Genomic DNA, 17105 nt, shown 5'->3' with positions numbered 1-17105 from the left:
CAGAGTGATATCATCAGTGTAGGCCAGGGGGATACTGGCAAAGAGAAAGACTGAATCTAGTAGTAGAGCAAGAGACAAAGAAAGTTGACCTTTGAGTCAACATTCATGTCTACAGGAGCTAAACTGGGAAAGCCCAGAATGTCTCCATGGCCAAAGCCAAACAAATAGAATTTTTATGAAAGTAAAATCTTTATTAAATAAATGGACTTCTATGTAAATTTTAAATGGAGAAAAACAAGTTTAATGAAATAAAATATATTGCATTGCCCAACATATTTTCATAAGTCAATGTTTGGGTGAAGTGATTTCTGGGTTTCTTCAGGTATGGTTTTGAAGTATGATGTTTTTCATCTGGCATGTCTTTGTCTATTACTTTCTTGGTGGGCTTTTGAATGGAATAGGGACAGACATTACTCAGAATTTTTTCCAGTAACAAATCTTTATTTTACATCTACTTTGCTCCAAATCTTGTTGTTGTTGTTTTGTTTGTGTGTATGTGTGTGTGCATGTAACAATACAATAAAAAAAGTCTTAGGATATTTATCAGCAGACTATATGGACTTACAGATCTAGAGAGAAATTCAGATTTCTTGGAGCTTGAAGGTGCCTTACAAAAAGATGGGTTGTAAACAATGGACTTGCTTTTCTGATGTGTGAAACAGCCATGGAAAGTGCATTCCTTTCAGAATTGGAGCATTTAAACAACTTCAAATCCTTGTTTTTCAGTCAAAGAAATCACATTTTATAAACAAGAGTACATTTGTTACATGTGTGTAAGTTGATTACATTCATAAAAGAGCTCATGACTCGCTATTTTATCATTATTATTTTATTTTTATTTGTTTTTCTTTTTATAATACATATTTATATAAGATGACAACCTTTCATTTAGCCAGAACAAATTAATTGAGTAAATTTTGAATATAACTTACCATATGTTTAAATGGAAAAGAATGAAAATGCTCTACTGCAAAATAAGAGACAATTCTTCTTGCACCTGGAATCTGATATGAATAAAAGAAAAAATGTTAATTTGACTTATATGTAAGCATTTCCTCTGTATTAAATGACTTATCTCTATATCTTTTCAGTCCTATCACCATATCAAGTATTATAGTTACTTTTCCCATATTTTTTTAATCTAAGTGAAGTTTTAAAAATTTATTGTGATGCCCAGCATGATGTAACACTGAGTGCTGAATTATAAACCAAAAGACCAGCAGCCACTATGGAAAACAGTATGGAGGTTCCTTAAAAAACTACAAATAGAATTACCTTATGATCCTGCAATCCCACTCCTGGGCATATATCCATAAAAGACAAAAATTCTAATTAGAAAGATACATACACCCCAATGTTCATAGCAGGACTATTTATAATAGCCAAGACATAGAAGCAACCTTAGCGTCCCTTAACAGATGAATGGATAAAGAAGATGTAGTATATATATACAATGGAATATTACTCATCCATAAAAATGAATGAAAGCATGCCATTTGCACCAACATGGATGGACCTAGAGATTATCATATTAAGTGAAGTAAGTCAGAGAGAGAAAGACAAATATCATATGATATCGCTTGTATGTGAAATCTAAAAAAATGATACAAATGAACTTATTTACAAAACTGAAATATACTCACAGACATGGAAAACAATTTTATGGTTACCAAAGGGGAAGGGTAGGGAGGGATAAATTAATAGGATTAATAGATAACACGACTAAATATAAAATAGATAAACAAGGACCTACTGTATGGCACAGGGAACTATATTCAATATCTTTTAATAACCTATAATGGAAAAGAATCTGAAAATGAGTATATATATATATATATATATATATATATATATATATATATATATATATATATGTGTGTGTGTGTGTATAACTGAATCACTTTGTTGTACACCTGAAACTAATGCAACATTGTAAATCAACTATACTTCAGTTAAAAAACAAATCAAGAGACCAGCACTGGTACTCTAACTTGGCCACAGATTTGCTGTGTAGTTTTAAGTCTAATCAGGTAATCTCTTTAGGTGTCAGTACCTGCACCTGGAAGAATCTACGGGGGATTGAATATAACAGTGCCTAAGGCTCCTCTTGGTTTCTGCATTAAGTAAAGGCCTTTGGTCAGACTTGGTATGCATTTTACCTTGGCCGTCAGAAGTTTGCCCTGGTCTTACCTCAGAACAGTACTATTCAAGGAAAGACGCTACACTATACTCTCCTTCCCCAGAATCAAACTGTTTTCAAATTCACTTGGAGCTGGGAATGAAGAGCTCACTCCACAGGCGCATATGTTTTCTATTTGGAAAACAGATCTGGGGAGGCCATTCTAATCAGGCTTGTGCACCTTCCTTTGAACTTGACAGCTCAGTAAACAAAACAATACCTCCAAACTATTCCAAACACCAGCATGAGCTGCCATCCTTGATAAGTTAGTGTGTGAATCTCTCTTTCCTTTTTGCTTTTATTGGAAGTGACATATAGTATTTCTGCATCAAATTAAATCTGGCCCACATGGAGCTCTTTTATACAGAAAATGCGAGAACATGGGTTTTTGGCAGATGTAAGGTAAATATAGAACCTCTGATGGTGTTTGGGTGCTATGAAGCTTATTCCCTGCCACAGACCAGCAATGACTACATCGTTCACAAGTGGTGAGGCTGTGACAAAGTTGTGCAATTCCTCCAAAAGTTGTGGTATTAAAATTTATACTAATCACCCTACTGCCAATTTTATTCATGTCTCCATATCTATTTAATTGTGTTAACTTTTATGGACTTTTTTTACTCCTTTCCATTTTCCATTCCCTTTTTTTTTTGTTGTTTTTTGGTTACTATGGAAAAGATTGGCTCATTAGTTTGGGTGGAGGAAGAAACGATGACAGTCAGCCTTGAGTCTGAAATGTGTTCTGGGGTCTGGGAAAGTGGGGTTTGAAAGAATTCTGAGCTCAATTAAGTATTCAGCGGTTTAAGTGAAACTATGCTAACCTGAATCTCATGAATTGACAGGACATGAATTGAAGACAAGTTAGTTCTTTATGGGGCAACAGACTTATTACCTCTGGCAGTGAAAATATGACTAGTTGTATTTTGTTCACAACTTGGTAAAAATGTTATGATATTATAAGTTGAAGCATAAGACTACTTAGTTTACATTCCCCACTCACTGGTATGTGATATTCAATCAACAGGAAATTAATGAGGGCCTACTATGTGCCAGGCACTTTGCAGATGTTAGGGAAATAAATATAGCTCAAAATTGACTGGAATTCTGGGAGTTATATAGAGTTTAGATGTTACTAAATTTCTGGTGGTTTCCAGATAACAATTAACCTCTGAGGTTATCTGTGAAGGCCATTCTGATGACTTCACTATTATATTCAGAGAGAGAACTCAATTCTTGGCATACATAGGTCCATCCCACATTTTGAAAATTAAGTGAGGTCCCCTGGAATGTTCTAGGAACCCAGTATTGATATTTGCTAATGAATCTAGCATTCAAATCTTTTCATGAGTTTTAAGAGTCATGGTCTCAAAGGCTTTTCACCTATGATTAAAGAAGAGGCAATTTTGAGGAAAACAACAAAAGCAAATTAGATCTAGGTGGAATCACTCAGAGTTTGCAGTTCATGGAAGGTTCTTGGATCCTGTTTGTAGGTGATCAGGAGACCAGGAACACCACGCTTTAAGGAAAGCTAGGTCAAATTCTTATAAACCTAAATAATTCATTTACTAACGTATTTTCTATTTTTCCTTTTGTTCATTTTAATAAGTTGTGTACCTCTGGATATATATTCACTTCCCATCAATTTTAAAATTTACTAGCATGAGGGACCTCCCTGGTGGTGCAGTGGTTAATAATCTGTCTGCCAGTGCAGGGGACACAGTTTCGATCCCTGGTCTGGAAAGATCCCACATGCCATGGAGCAACTAAGCCCGTGAGCCACAGCTACTGAGCCTGCACTCTAAAGGCCGCGAGCCACAACTGCTGAGCCCCCGTGCCACAACTACTGAAGCCCGCGCGCCTAGAGCCCTTACTCCACAATAAGAGAAGCCACTTCAATGAGAAGCCTGCGCACTGCAACAAAGAATAGCCCTCGCTCGCCGTGACTAGAGAAAGCCGCGCATCAACAAAGACCCAACGCAGCCAAAAAAAAAAAAAAAAAAAATGACTATATTAAGAATTAAAAAAAAAATTTACTAGCATGAAATTGTTTATTATATCCTTATTATTTTATTAATGTCTTAGGATCTTTAGTGAAGTTCCCTTTTCATTACTGACATTAATTATTTGTTATTAAAATTTAATTTTAATTAAATTATTTGCCTTTTCTCTCCTTCCTTTCCTCTGTCCCTTTCTGGTTCTCTCTCTCTCGCTCTCTCTCTCTCCATCAGTCTCTTCAGGAGGATACTTTATTACTCTTTTTAAAGAGTCACCACTTAGCTTTGTATTTCCATTGTTTTAATTAATTTATATTTTTATGCTTATTATTTCCTTTTTCTATTTTCTTTGTGTTCACTATGTCGTTTTTTTTCCAACTTCTTGACATGGACACTTAGATTATTGACTTCTAGCCATTCTTCTTTTCTAATATATACATTTAAGGCTATGAATTTCCCCTTAAGCACAATTTTAGTTACAGCTTATAAGTTTTGATATACAATATTTTCATTTTGATTCAGTTCAAAATATTTTCTTTTTCTTTTTATTTTTTTAATAGATATTTATCGGAGTATAATTGCTTCACAATACTGTGCTAGTTTCTGTTGCACAACAAAGCGAATCAGCCATATGCATACACATGTTCCCATATCCCTTCCCTCTTGAGCCTCCCTTCAAAATACTTTCTAATTTTCGTTGTTTCTTTTTGACCTATGGGTTACTTAGAGATGTACTGCTTAATTTCAAAATAGAGACTTTCTACTTATATTTTTATGATCTCTAGCTTAATTCCACTGTGATTAGAGTATATTCTCTATATTATTTCAATTCTTTGAAATTTGGTGAGATTTTCTATATAGCCCAACATCTATCATTTTGGAAATGCCTATAAACATTTGAGAAAGATGTGATTTCTGCAGTTTGGGAGTGCAGTGTTCTAAAAGTGAGGTCAGTCTTGCTAATCATGTTGTATATGTGTGCTCTGTACTTTCTAATTTTTTGGTCTGCTTGTCAACTAAGACTTTTTATTATAAACTTCTGCCATTTACATCAAATGTTATTTGTACATCTATTGAAATGTTATATTACTTTCTCGTCTATTCCATTAATGTGGTACATTATATATATTGATTTTTAAATGTCAAATGAACTTTACATTTTAGTATTGATGAATTGTCTTTCTTTAAAAAATGTGTCTCTGAATTTGTTTACTCGTATTTTGTGCCTCTTGAATTTGTGGCTTGAGGTCTTTTGTCACTTTGGAAAACTCCTAGCTATTATCTCTCAAATATTGTTCTGTCACATTCTCTCCTTTTCTTTTGGGATTCCAAATACTTGTGTGTTAGAACCTTTTAATAACTCATATGATTTTTACTTTCTTTACTCTACATTTCATTAAGTTCTCCTTTCAAGTGTCAGTATGTGTGTTTCTTCCTGATCTATGTTCAATTTCATTAATTCTCTCTTCAGCTTTTAACAATGTTACTAAAAGCATTATGCTCTTAATATCTGTTATTGTATATTTTAAGTTCTATAGTTTATTTGTAGTGAGGTAGATGGACCTAGAGACTGTCATACAGAGTGAAGTAAGTCAGAAAGAGAAAAACAAATACCATATGCTAATACATATATATGGAATCTAAAAAAAAAAAAATGGTTCTGAAGAACCTAGGGGCAGGACAGGTATAAAGACGCAGATGTAAAGAATGGACTTGAGGACACGCGGGGGGTGGGGGGAGGGTAAGCTGGGATGAAGTGAGAGAGTGGCGTGGGCATATATACACTACCAAATGTAAAATAGATAGCTAGTGGGAAGCAGCCACATAGCACAGGGAGATCAGCTCGGTGCTTTGTGACCACGTAGAGGAGTGGGATAGGGACGGTGGGAGGCAGATGCAAGAGGGTGGAGACATGGGGATACACATACATGTATAGCTGATTCACTTTGTTATAAAGCAGAAACTAACACACAATTGTAAAGCAGTTATGCTCCAATAAAGATGTTAAAAACTAAATTAATTAATTAAAAAATTCTGTTCTATTCCAAAATTTTTCTTCCTGTCTTTTAAAAAAATTTCTTGAGTATTTCACTAATAATTAATTTCATGTCCAACATCTTCAGATTCAAGATATCCTGTGGGTCTGTTTCTGTTATCTATTTCCTCTCATTTTTTGGTCATCTTTTTTTGTTTTAGCCATCTTATCTTTGGTATCCTTGTTTAGTTTTTGTTTTTGTTTTTTTTTTCTGAATGCAAGATATTGTGTTTGATAATTTTTACAGGTGTTTTGGAGTCCTGGTTGATTTTTGTCTTTCTCCAGAGAGGATTTCTCTTTGTTTCTGGTACACAGCTAAATTAGTCACTAACAATCCTATATCACTTTTTTCTTTTTTAACATCTTTACTGGAGTATAACTGTTTTACAATGGTGTGTTAGTTTCTGCTTTATAATAAAGTGAATCAATTATACATATATATATGTTCCCATATCTCTTCCCTCTTGCATCTCCCTCCCTCCCACCCTCCCTATCCCACCCCTCTAGGTGGTCACAAAGCACCGAGCTGATCTCCCTGTGCTATGTGGCTGCTTCCCACTAGCTATCTATTTTACGTTTGGTAGTGTATATATGTCCCTGCCACTCTCTCACTTTGTCCCACTTACCCTTCCCCCTCCCCGTGTCCTCAAGTCCATTCTCTAGTAGGTCTGTGTCTTTATTCCCATCTGGCCCCTAGGTTCTTCATGACCATTTTTTTTTTTTTAGATTCCATATATATGTGTCAGCATATGGTATTTGTTTTTCCCTTTCTGATTTACTTTGCTTTGTATGACAGACTCTAGGTCCATCCACCTCACTACAAATAACTCAATTTCATTTCTTTTTATGGCTGAGTAATATTCCATTGTGTATATGTGCCACATCTTCTTTATCCATTCACCTGTTGATGGACAGTTAGGTTGCTTCCATGTCCTGGCTATTGTAAATAGTGCTGCAATGAACGTTGTGGTACAAGTCTCTTTTTGAATTTTGGTTTTCTCAGGGTATATGCCCAGTAGTGGGATTGCTGGGTTGTATGGTAGTTCTATTTTTAGTTTTTTAAGGAACCTCCATACTGTTCTCCATAGTGGCTGTATCAATTTACATTCCCACCAACAGTGCAAGAGGGTTCCCTTTTCTCCACACCCTCTCCAGCATTTATTGTTTGTAGATTTTTTGATGATGGACATTCTGACCAGTGTGAAATAATATCTCATTGTAGTTTTGATTTGCATTTCTCTAATGATTAATGATGTTGAGCCTTCTTTCATATGTTTGTTGGCAATCTGTATATCTTCTTTGGAGAAATGTCTATTTAGGTCTTCTGCCCATTTTTGGATTGGGTTTTGTTGTTGTTGTTGTTATTGAGCTGCATGAGCTGCTTGTAAATCTTGGAGATTAATCCTTTGTCAGTTGCTTCATTTGCAAATATTTTCTCCTATTCTGAGGGTTGTCTTTTCGTCTTATTTATGGTTTCCTTTGCTGTGCAAAAGCTTTTAAGTGTCATTAGGTCCCATTTGTTTATTCTTGTTTTTATTTCCATTTCTCTAGGAGGTGAGTCAAAAAGGATCTTGCTGTGATTTATGTCATAGAGTGTTCTGCCTATATTTTTCCTCTAAGAGTTTGATAGTGTCTGGCCTTACATTTAGGTCTTTAATCCATTTTGAGTTTATTTTTGTGTATGGTGTTAGGGAGTGTTCTAATTTCATTCTTTTACATGTAGCTGTCCAGTTTTCCCGTCACCACTTATTGAAGAGGCTGTCTTTTCTCCACTGTATATTCTTGCCTCCTTTATCAAAGATAAGGTGACCATATGTGCATGGGTTTATCTCTGGGCTTTCTATCCTGTTCCATTCATCTATATTTCTGTTTTTGTGCCAGTACAATACTGTCTTGATGGCTATAGCTTTGTAGTATAGTCTGAAGTCAGGGAGCCTGATTCCTCCAGCTCCGTTTTTCTTTCTCAAGATTGCTTTGGCTATTTGGGGTCTTTTGTTTTTCCATACAACTTGTGAATTTTTTTGTCCTTGTTCTGTGAAAAATGTCAGTGGTAGTTTGATAGGGACAATCCTATATCACTTTAATCCAATTGGGAATTGAGAAGGTTTGAATCTGGATTCAGTCTCTGTGAGGTTTGGGCTACTTCCACTTCATCTTCTTCCTTAGGTGTGGTCTTTGAGGTACCAACCAGAAGACAAGGTGTTTACCAAGGATCTTCTTCCTTGGTGTGCAAAGTACTCCCGTTTTTGTCCTCCTAACAATATAAATCTAGCGAAATCTCTGAAAGCTGTAGCTTTTCAGCTTGTCTTCTTCCACTTTCAAAATGAGCAAAAGCCTTGAGGGGAAAAGTGGAAACCACATGCCTGGATCATGTCTCTGGACTGTCCTCTGTTTCATGGATTATGCACCCTCCAAATAACTCTCCAATGCCTTTAAATAGATTTGAAACTAGCTTGTTCAGCTCTTCCTGTTGCTTTCAAGGATGTAGAAATGGGTCAAAAGTACTTAATCCATTTTTGCCTGAAGCTAAATCCGAATCTGATATCTTAATTCAATGTACCTATTCTCTCTCTCACAGTCTTCTCTATTTTAGGAAGTATACTTAATTCCTCAAGCATGAAATGTAGGAATCATCCTTAATTTGTCACTTTCTCATAAGTCTCACGTCCAATTCATGAGTGTACCCGGCCAATTCTCCTTCCAGTGTGTTCTCTGCCTCCATGGCTACCATCAAGTCCAACTCACCTTTCTCTCTCTTGTCTACTTTATTGAAATAACCTTTATACCAGTCTCCTTACTACTAGTCTTTCTTCACAAAGAAGCACAAGTTATCTTCCAGTAAATGACCTCCTCCTCTTTAATGTAAATGACCTTAGAGCATCTTGAATTTAGAACAAAATCCACTGTGTAGCACAGCTGCCAAGATCTTCCACAATCTGGCCTCTGACTATTGTCCAATCTCTTCTTACACCCATTTCCTCCTTTAAGCTACATGTCAGCTACAATGGCCTTTTACATTTTCTTAAACAAAATTTCTTAACACGTAATTTCTTTCTCTACAATTTCTCAAGCACACAAAGCTGTTCCTCCCCCTTTCCCCATGCACAAACCATCACAGAGTCTTGGTACAAACTGTTTCCCCTTCACTCTCTGTGAGCTGAGTTCTTTTCATCTTTTGGGTAGTCACTTAAAGATCACATTAGTGAGGTTGCCCACATTATGTGATATAAATATCATGCCATAAAAATGTAAAGGAAAGGTAAATAAAAGTGAGGAAATAAGTAGTCAGGGAAAGATTTGGGGGAATGTAAACTGGAACATAAAATGAACATAAGCATAGCACTGATGCCAAGCTTTGAGAGGGAGCCAGTACGAGCAATAACAGTAAACATGCTTGGAGAGGTAGGGTATATCATGTTATGAAGAAACTTGGGAGGAATGCAGAAGAATTTAAATTTGACATATAGGACAAGCAAAAAAGGAGAAGGGGAAGGGTGATAGGATGAAAGCATAGGTTAAAGAAGATTAGGCTGCCAGTAGTGTGTAGGTGGCCTAGAGTTTAGGAGAAATCAGTAAGGTCAACATAGAGGCTGCTCTTGTAATCCAGGTGTGAGGTGATGAGGGGCTGGATGAGGGTGATAGCAATCAAGATGGAGAGGGTATGGATTTCAAAGACAATTTGGCAGGACTTGTTGACAGATGTTGGATATGAGGAATTAAGAGGACAAAGTTGTCAAAGATGTCCCCAAGATTTAGTGCCTGGAAGACTGGGAAGTGAGAGGGAGAGATAGTAAATTCATTATATTTATATGTTGATTTAAAGATGAAAACAAATTATTTAAGAGAAGAATTGCCCTAGAAGAAGTGAACAATGAAGTTGTGTCTTCAAAGGAGAGGATAAACCTAGAGGTGTGGTCATAGACACCAGTGTCACAGAAGCAAATAAATGCCTCTCAAGGGCCCCTCTTCCACTCAAAGAATCAGCAGCCAGACAGAGTGAAACCACAGTGTCTGGCCTTAGAGAGCGGGCTGTAAGGCCAAAAAATCTCACAGTGCTCATCTGTTTCTTAACTTCCTTTTTCTGTGAGAAGATAGCAAAGACTTTGCTGACCATGACAGAGATAAGGGGATGTCATATTTGGAATCCTCTTGCCACGGTTTTGTAACATATTAGGCTTATAAAGCCCTATATGTGTTTTTGCCCCAAGTCCTTTTCTTATTTTTTAAACCCATATGTATTTTGGAGTCAATTTAATCCATATGTTTCTGATTAATTTATGCTGAGCTCATCAAATTGTTGTTTTAAGAAGAAAAGCTTATAAAAAAACAAAGTCATGCTTCACCAGCCACTGATGAAATCAACTCCAGAAGACTGTAGCTTAGTCAGAAAATCAGACAGGCTAGGGGTCCAAAGGGTTCCAAAATTTGGAAACTCATTGTTATGACCCCAGTGAAACCAAGCATGTTCAACACTTGGGGGGAAAAAAATCCTAGTTTCTTGTTTTCTTACATGTGCTTGTTTTTGATTTCTGGATGTATTGATTTGTTCTTTGGATTAACTATGATTTCTTTACTTAGTTGTTCAGCCAGCTTCCAGTTGCTATTCATACAGCCAAGTGGGGTGGAAGCTGGGGAGATGTTATAAAATGATGTCTATTTTCATGGCAGGCAAATGTGATTGTGTTTTTGTCAGTTGAAAGACATCTTTGCAGTACAGGCCATAGAAGTTTAATAGAAAAATCTATATATTTTGTCTACTTGGGTAATATAGGTTGAATTATGAGTACGTCTCTGTCATTGTATTTAAGGTTTAGAAAGAAATGGTTTTAAAATTAATTCATTGTTTGAGGTTACTTGTATCTCAGCAAACTCTTAAAAAAAAAAAAAACTGAGTGCATTCCAGAGTTAGAGTTTACATAATTTTTCTGATACCAGAACATTTGCATGGAAATCATAAATAAACTTCAACAAAATACAATCTTATCTACTTTATTTGAACATCTGTGTACCATCACTAAAAATTTAAGATTAACTGTGCTTCTTTACATTTCCTTCTCCATCCTCTTTGCAAATGTAATTTCATCTGCTTCCTCCCTCAGTGTTGGTTTTAGCCTTATCTTTCTTCTTATTTTATTCCTCACACACCTTTTGGGTCATCACAGCCACTCCAAGGTTTGACGGTCATCCATGAACTAAAGACATCCAAATTTACATTGAGACTTCAGCTCACTCCCTCATGTTCTAGGCTGAGGTATCCAAATACTTTCATTTAAAGTCCAATGGAGTAAAAGGATAGACACATCCCAAAGAGAACTCAATTTTATTTCTCAATTTCCTCTTTCTTCATCCCCTCCTTGTTCTATAATCTCTATTCTGGTTTATGCAACCAGCATCTACCTTATGACCCACACTGAGAACATAGGTGTCAACCAAGATTCTTCCCTCCTGTTCACTACCAGCACCTAATCAGGCACAAACCTTCCAATTCTACCTTTTAAATGACTTTTACATTTTTCTCTTTTCTCCATCTCTGCTGCCACTGCTAGGAGGCAAGTGTCTCCCAGTTACTACAGTTTTTTCTCATCTTGCTCCTCCCCTATAAAATCTTACTGCTGTCACTGCTGCCACTTCAAAATTAAAAATATGATCTTTTTGCTCAAGTGCTTCAAGTTTTTAATATTCCCTATTTTCTACATGATGAAATCCAGACCATCAAGCATTGTCTCTGATACAACATGATCTTCCCCCATTTACCCCTTAAAGCTCATTTGCTTTCACTTTCACCCCCTCAAATCAAATTCAGCCATACTGGATTTCAAGTTCAGGTTCTTTAAAGTCACCATTTTCTTATTTAGCTGCATGCTCTTACCCCATAAGGACGCTTTTGCTTGAAATATTCATTCTACACTCTTTGCATGTATCACTCCTATTTGTCCTTTAGGTCTAGGTTTAAATATAACTTCTTCCAAAAAGTACTCTCTTACTTCCCTTATGCCCATATTCTGTAGGAGCCTCTCTTTTTGTGTCATAATATTCAGAATACTTGATTTCATTTTAATTGCTTGTTTAATCATAAGCCCCACAAGAATATAAGCTCTTTGAAAGCAAGTTTCTTGTCATTTTTACTTACCACGGAACCTCCAACTTCTAGCACAGTCAACACCTGGCACATAACATGTTTTCAATAAATACTTGTTGAACAGATGAGTGAAAAGGTTTTCATATCTCTGTACTTGCACACACATGATTTCTTCTGTCTTGAATGCCTTTCTTTGTCTTGTTTGATCAGTCAGTTCCTACCTTTGCTTTGACAATTTATTAATATCCCACAGAACTAGTTTCTACAATACACACTCTGGGAAATGCTGATGTAGTACATCTCTCTCCTTTGACAAAAAGGACACTGAAACCTAGAGAAGTAAAGTGACTTAGTGAAGGTCAGACAACTGTCTGTAAAGAGGGACCATGTATTCCCTAACATGCCATATTTTTCTAGCCAATGATAACTCATTTTCATTTGTAAAATAAGAGTCCTGTCTTTTTTTTAATGACATCAAATCACTTCTTCATTTGCTAATTGCCAACGAGGACACATTTTGTTAGTCCACTTCTGGTTCATCCAATAACAAAAGAAAACTCAGATCAGAAGGGATGAGTACTTGTATACCATTGACAATGGGAGAATGAAAACATTAACAAAAGAATCAAGTGGGCTTCACTCTCTGAGTAAATTTTTCCACAGTAATAAAATGATCAGTGCTACACATCATCAGAATCTGGAGTCTCTCCTTGGGAATTTGGTGTTTATTTTAACCAACACTTTTAAAAAAAATATGTTGCTCCTCCCTAAAGATGTAAAATTTCACCATTTATTAAGTCTTCTTGGCTTAGTTGAGGATTGTAGCATTCACATTCTCACATGCAAAATATTTCCTAATCACAGCAAACGTTTCACATCTGCTCTGGGTAACTGGCCAAAAACCAAGAAATACAGGCATTCTTAGAGGAGCTTTGTTGATCCCCAGCCAGTCTCCTTGACATTGGAGAAGAACTACAGTGAAAGGGACTCCTCCTCCCCCCACCCTCTTTCTTCTCCCCAAGTATTTCTTCTTTTGGTTACTTGATGACACTGTCTGCATGGAAAGCACAGTCCTCTATGCTAATATCCAGGAACTGCGCCAGAGTTCCAGTTGTGTTTTTAGTTCTGTCTACTCTTTCTACACCCATTGGAAAGCCAAGAACAGATCTGTGTCACTTCCAACTCCTTTTTGGCTACCCTGGTCTCACTTTTACCACATGGAAATTCTCTACCCATTCTAATCAAACTTAACTCAAACACTTAATAAACACTCAAAGTGGTGATTTACAAAGCTCCAACTAATAGCATATTCATTTTCTTGTTCTGCTCTTATTTCTTGGTAGTATATTCTATAGTAGTGTCAACTTCCTAGTCTCATTCTATTATGTTTTTGGCTAACCTATCAGAGCAAATAAGAAGAGATTCTTGTCTGTCTCCAGAGGGAAGAGGAACGGAGTTGTCCCCCAAATTATTCACATTGGAAATGATTTTGTGTGCTTTCATCTTAATCTAACTTCTTCTCTTTAATGGAAGCTGAAGTTCATAGTGGATGTCATAGTTTGTGGGCCATTTTCATTACTATCACCTGGTTTCCAAGCATAACTGTAAGCAGCAAAATGAGAACATTGCTCACAAAGTCTTAGATGGAGGTGAAGCACCGAGCAGAAGGGAAGTGTTTAATACAGAACATATTTGGTAGCAAGTGACAGAAAACCTAACATAGATTGGCTGAAAACCTAACTCAGAATGAAGCCAAAAAGAAGATGCACTGGTTTAGAACTGAAAAGATCAGAGGCAGGTTGGCTTCAGGCATGACTGGTCTAAGGACCGACAAGGCCATCAGTATTATGTCTCCCACGATGACTTCTGTTTTCTTCTGCATTGGCTCCATTCTCCAACACACTCTCCCTCCAGGGTGGCAAGTTGGCTACCAGCACCTCCATGTGTACATTTCGTCACTTCAGTTACCTCAGTAGAAAAGAAAGTTCTTCTTACAGGATTTTTTTTCAGCAAAAGTGGTGAAAGGAACTTTGACTGCACTGATTTGAGTCACATGGTTTTCCTGAACCAATAATAGTGGCTGCGTGTGGAAGATGCTGATTGGCTGGACCTAGGTCATATGCCTTCTCCAAGTCACGTGGAATAAGAATAAGGTTGAGATGGTTTCACACAGGATTATCAGATTCTTGTTACCATAATAAAGGGGGAAATATGTACTTGGCAGAATAAGATAACTCATTTCCACTAAGGTATCATACAAGGCTCTACTGAGACATATGCCCAAGTTGTTTGAAAAAATGAGCAAGCCCTAGAGGAAAAAAAATGAATAAAAATATCCTGAGAGAAAGACTTAAAATCCTTTCATATAACTGTTTTCGTTGAAGACAAATCTGATCACTTAATGATGATACAATTGCAAACCCAGAGACCCTTGGAGGAGACACCAGAAGTTGATCACTGCTTGGCAGTGAGATGACTGTATTCACAGGTGGGTTTTAGGGGAGTGGAGTCATGTCTGTGGACAGAGATATAGTCTGGCATCACCTGTGAGAACAAAGCAGAATAATGACTGGCCTATTTCAAAGGAAAAACACCTTTATTTCCTCTATTTATTTTTAGTTGTGCAGAAGGCACACCTGGGGATTTCCAAGGGGATATGGTGAGAGCCAAGTGACTATTAATGTGTTTCCTGAGACTATGTGCCTGCCTCTGCCTAGGTCATCAGGAAATCGCATCCTCTTTCCCCCCATTAGGGAGGACAGGGTTGGGGGAGGGGCAGGGTCTAGTAGTGGGATACCTTCAGAGTGTGTTTCACCTCTTCTCCACCCTCTAGTCTTTGTGTAAGAGGGCAATGTGGATAAAATGGATTGAAAGTAAAACAGTGAGGGGCCCTGGGAAGGCACTATCCAGCATAAGTGTGGGAGTGTCTTTGGAGGTCATGCTGGTTGGGTCTACAGTGGCTGCTGCCCAACTCTGGGCTCATGTGAGGAACTAACACCATGTCTGTGAATCTTGGGAACTTTAGCCACAGCTGGAAATGCAGCCTTTTCTCCACTCCCTTCTTCCCTCCCAGACTCCCTGCTCCTGGAACTTTGGGCATTTTTTTTGCCGTCTTTGGACTGAAGGGCAAACTCACTCCCAGGCAGCTAGAAGACATTTTTTTTTCCTTGAGTAGTAACTGTGTTGGACATGACTAAAGTTTTTCAAATCTGTAATGGAAGAAACGTCCCCAAATGCTCTCGAGGCTGTGAAGGGAAGGAGGGAAGCATGAGCCCACATGTGTTAAAATGGCATCTGTCATTATCATGGGAGACTTTCGTTGTAGAGAGGAGCCCTGCACATAGACAGCACTTCACCCCAGAGGCTGCGTGACGAGGTGGTTCACTGTGTCCTTGGATGGAATGAGGAACCACTGGGTCTCTGCCAACATACCTTCGCCTTTCCTCTGTTCCTTCCTTTGGCTGAGCCCAGGCTTGTCCCTAACTGCTTCCTTTGTTCCATTTCTTCTCTCTCATCTTCCCTCGGGCCTCTGTGTCTGGAACAAGCTCTCCCTTGCAGTCTGCCAATCCAGCAGGCTCCTTTGCAGAACTGCTCTCAATGTTTTATCTTTGAAGACACTGAGCTGCATCACTCCACTAAGGTCAGGGATGAGGGGAAAAAAGGAAGTTCAGAGCAAGCTTCAAATTAGGAGACAATGCAAATAATTGTCTTAAGCTTTGGAGCCACTCACTTCCATACTATTTTACTCTGTTATTTAAGTGAGTTGTTTCTTTAAACTAATAACAAAATTGTTGTTGTAGATTGGAATCTAGAAAGGTTACATAACATCATCTTTTTTTTATGTTTTAAAAAGACACCAGAGTCTGAGTCCCCAAACTCCTGGCCTGCCATTTCACATTCTATATTCCCTATCTGGAGTATAAACGACAACTCTCATATGCTCCCTGGAACAGAATACGCCTGTTACCTGTCCATCCTGCTTTCACTGGCTCCTGGTTCTACTTAGGATCCTTTTATTCATGGGCCAACCACCCAACCTGTCCTTGCTTATTTGAGGTGAACAAACTGATTCCTAACTGATCCAGCAAATAGCGAAAATTGCTTACATATATGCTTTCTATAGGGGCATCAGTATTGCCTTTCAGTGTTTGCTCATTTTGTCATTCATTTCCTGGACTGGCAATTAAGGATTTTATTCTTATTTTCATTCTACTTGGTCCTCATGGGTATTCAATAACACTGTGAGGGCTTTTAAAACTTTCATTTAGAAATTTGTTTCTTTTTTCTTATGTAGTGGATGAGTAATTTGTGCTCAGCTTTAAGTAAACATATTATTTTGTATAACCCTCTAACTTGCTCTATCTAGAGATATAGGGAGAGATGTGAGTCATGACATGTGAAAGAAACACTTTACACGTGCTATTTAAAATTCACAGGCTGGTGGAAAAAATCGCTGAAACTTTGCAAAATTCACTGTGTTTTCCCCTAGGTCAAAACACAATTATGTGCTTCCTGAGGTTTCAAATTTGAAAGTATATGGAACTTCATGGTTTATCTAACACTTGGAAACAAGCAAATGATTATAAAGCCAGATTGAAAGCTTAGTTTTACAGGTAAACACATGGAAATGAATCTCATGCTCTTAGCAATATTTATGCACCTACATGGAATCCATGGGGCAATCCCACCAGAACTGAAATAATTAAATCCTTTGCTTGTGTTATTTCACAGCTTTTTCTAGGCTTTTCCAAGAATAAAAACTGACAAAATTATTAACAGATCAAGATGGTGATTTGAGGAGACCTGGGGGTAGATGTG

At 37.3% G+C, this 17105-nt stretch overlaps 1 long non-coding RNA gene across 1 annotated transcript in view; it reads left to right on the top strand.

The window, feature by feature from the left end:
• Positions 1–17105, top strand: part of LOC130704966 (uncharacterized) — a 41654-nt gene that overhangs the window by 9842 nt on the left and 14707 nt on the right. The window lies entirely within an intron of this gene.

This window comes from Balaenoptera acutorostrata, chromosome 15, assembly GCF_949987535.1.
Source record: "Balaenoptera acutorostrata chromosome 15, mBalAcu1.1, whole genome shotgun sequence".
NCBI classification, from domain to species: Eukaryota; Metazoa; Chordata; class Mammalia; order Artiodactyla; family Balaenopteridae; genus Balaenoptera; species Balaenoptera acutorostrata.
Note: the sequence above shows the minus strand (reverse complement) of the source record. Positions and strands in the feature narration are given on the sequence as shown.